At 54.6% G+C, this 2,961-nt stretch overlaps 1 pseudogene; it reads right to left on the bottom strand.

Annotated features, from left to right (window-relative positions):
* Positions 1-1,811: 1,811 nt before the first annotated feature.
* The window catches only part of LOC143364291 (large subunit ribosomal RNA), a 3,328-nt pseudogene continuing 2,178 nt past the window's right edge, over positions 1,812-2,961 (bottom strand).

Below are 2,961 nucleotides of genomic sequence, written 5' to 3' on the forward strand. Positions count from 1 at the left end.
CGCGCAGGAGGGACTGGTTTCTTTGTTGGGGCATTCCTTTGTGGAGTGCCCGGTTTTGGCGCAGAAGGCGCACACTATTTCTGTGCTTTTACAATATTTGTCTATATGGCCATATTTTTGGCATTTGAAGCAACGAGTGGCGACTAGATAGTCAGCCACTCGGCAGTTAGAGTAGGAGACATATATTTTCTCCTTGGGGAGGAGGGTTTCGCGGATACAACTGGATACTTCGACTACCCAGTCGTTTCCTTCTTTATCTTTGCGTCCTACCTTGAAGAGGGGACGCAACGTGGCTTTGTCGGTGATAGGGGAGGAGTGAATATTCTGGGCCCGGATATGTTCCGCGATTTCATCGGCTTCGAGCTCTTTAGGGATGTCGTAAACGATAATCCTGGGGAGCTCGGATTTGGGGGACGCGATATTGAAACCGGCTTTACGGAGACCGTCATTCTCGGTGAATAGTTTGAGGTCTTTAGCATTGGGGGTCTCGATAATAAAACCACCATCCCGGGTGGGGCGAACCGAGCTAATCCCAACCTGGGCTTTTCGTAGATCCACGTTGTTGAAGATAAGCCGCTTAACGGCTGTGGAGTCTCCGGCAACGGGATTTATGGGGGTCACGATGACCTGGTGCTTGGGCGGCATGGACTTTGCAGCAGTTATGACCTGCTGCGCGAGTCGGGGCTTGGCTAGAGGGATTACGCCGTTAGGCGCTAGCAGCGGTTGCGGAGGGGCGGGGAGCGCATTCACGTGGGGAGGGGTACGCGGTACCTGGGAATTTCCCAAGCCGGTGGGAATTCCCAAATTGTTGGAAATTTCCAAGCTAGTGGCGTCGGTACGCCGCTTCACTTGGGAATTTTTGCCAGCAATGCTGGCGTAGGAAGTAACGGGGGCAGAAGAGGCAGCGTTCGCGGGGGTGGGGGGAGGAACGCGGGGATTCTGGGCACTGCTCGTTTGAAGCGTTTCGTACACCCGAAGGGAACCGACCAAGAGATTATTCTCAGCGGCCAGACTCGCGACGATGCGATTCAGATCTGTGACGCGTTCCATTATTGCGGTGATCTGTACTTTGCCGATTTTGTTCCTTTCTTCGAGGCAGAAGTTCAGGATTTCTGCCGCGAGGTTAGAAGCTTCACGGAGGCAGTTGGATGTCGAAGGTTTTTTCGGCGCTTGGGTATTGTTGGGAGCAGGGGTGACATGCACTTTACTTACATCTATTTGCTTCGTTGTGCTGGGGCCGCTGACATTGCTGCAGGCGTCAGTTGCCGTGCTGGGGCAGTCCGATGAGTCAGCATCGTCAGTTTTCTTCTGGATTCTCGTCCGTTTTGAGGGGTCTGCATCCTCGTGCTTCTTTTTCCTCTTTTTCTTCTTCCTCTCCGGTCGTGGGAAGATGAAGTCCTCGTCGTTGTCGCTCACTTTGATGGACGGCGGTGCGCTCATGGCGCGTTTGACTGCAGCTGCACGGTGATCAGGAGGGGCAGCTGTCACTCTCGGGCTGCAGGCTGCTTTATTTCCACTAGATTTGAGCTCACGATCTCTTATAAAAGTTCACGTTTCACTCTATGTTCACGGCGGGCGTCACTTCGTTCACTCGCGGTGAATTTTCGACGCTCGGTTGCAGGAGGCTGCAATATTTCTAATATTTGCTCGATTGCTTATAAGAAAAGTCCACGATTTTGCAAAAATATTAGAAGGAAAGCACTGAGTTCGCACAGGATTCACAAGGAATTTGTATTCACGTTCGGACGCGTCGCGTACGTGGCAGGTGTGCGGCACAAGGTGGCGGCGGGCAGGTAGTCTTATACCTGGGCACGGAGCGGAGCGGCGCACGTCCGTTCACTTCGGGCGGTCGGTAGAGACTGAGTAGATAGGGACAGAGGGAATCTCGTTAATCCATTCATGCGCGTCACTAATTAGATGACGAGGCATTTGGCTATCCTAAAGAGAATGATGGTTGTTACTCCCGATCGTAGAACACGTCCAGAGTAACAGTGCAGACCATCATTCCCTTGCCTGGGGAGCTGGAAGCCAGCTCCCCCCACTCTGGCGCTCCGGACCTCCTCCGATAATAGCGGCGATTATAGGGCTAGCGCTTACAGTGGACAGCCCCTCCACCCGCATGAACCTCGGGTTAGTCCGGCGCCCTCCCACGAGTGGTGCGCGCCTTTTCGCCTGCGACTTCCGCGACGTGCAGCCACGGCAGGGAATTGCACCCTAGCCGGGGGGATTTGGTGGTGGGTCCACACTACCCGGTGCACCAGTAAGATAGTCACATAAGTAGTGATCCTCTCCTGGTAATACCTCTCCTTAACCCTCTTGCTGGCCTCTAGGCCGGCGAGGGGAACGGTTGCTCTGCCCCTCACTGTTTATGGCGAAAGGCATAGAAGGCCTAGCGCCAGAGGATGCAGCCCGCATATGTATAGTTACTCCCGCCGTTTACCCGCGCTTTTTTGAATTTCTTCACGTTGACATTCAGAGCACTGGGCAGAAATCACATTGCGTCAACACCCGTGGGGGCCATCGCAATGCTTTGTTTTAATTAGACAGTCGGATTCCCCTAGTCCGTGCCAGTTCTGAGCTGAGCGTTGAATGGCGGCCGAAGAGGACGACCGTTCAAGACGGAAGCCTCGCAGCAAGGAAGATCCGCGGGAGGCCAAGGCACGGGACCGAGCTCGGATTCGCAATAATGTGTTCACCTCGCCCAGGCCCGGCACGTCAGCCAGACCCGCTTCCCGACCAAGCCCGACACGCCCCGCTCCTCAGAGCCAATCCTTATTCCGAAGTTACGGATCCAATTTGCCGACTTCCCTTACCTACATTAATCTATCGACTAGAGGCTCTTTACCTTGGAGACCTGCTGCGGATATGGGTACGAACCGGCGCGACACCTCCACGTGGCCCTCTCCTGGATTTTCAAGGTCCGAGGGGAAGATCCGGACACCGCCGCAACTGCGGTGCTCT

Source organism: Halictus rubicundus, unplaced genomic scaffold (genome assembly GCF_050948215.1).
Source record: "Halictus rubicundus isolate RS-2024b unplaced genomic scaffold, iyHalRubi1_principal scaffold0408, whole genome shotgun sequence".
NCBI lineage: Eukaryota > Metazoa > Arthropoda > Insecta > Hymenoptera > Halictidae > Halictus > Halictus rubicundus.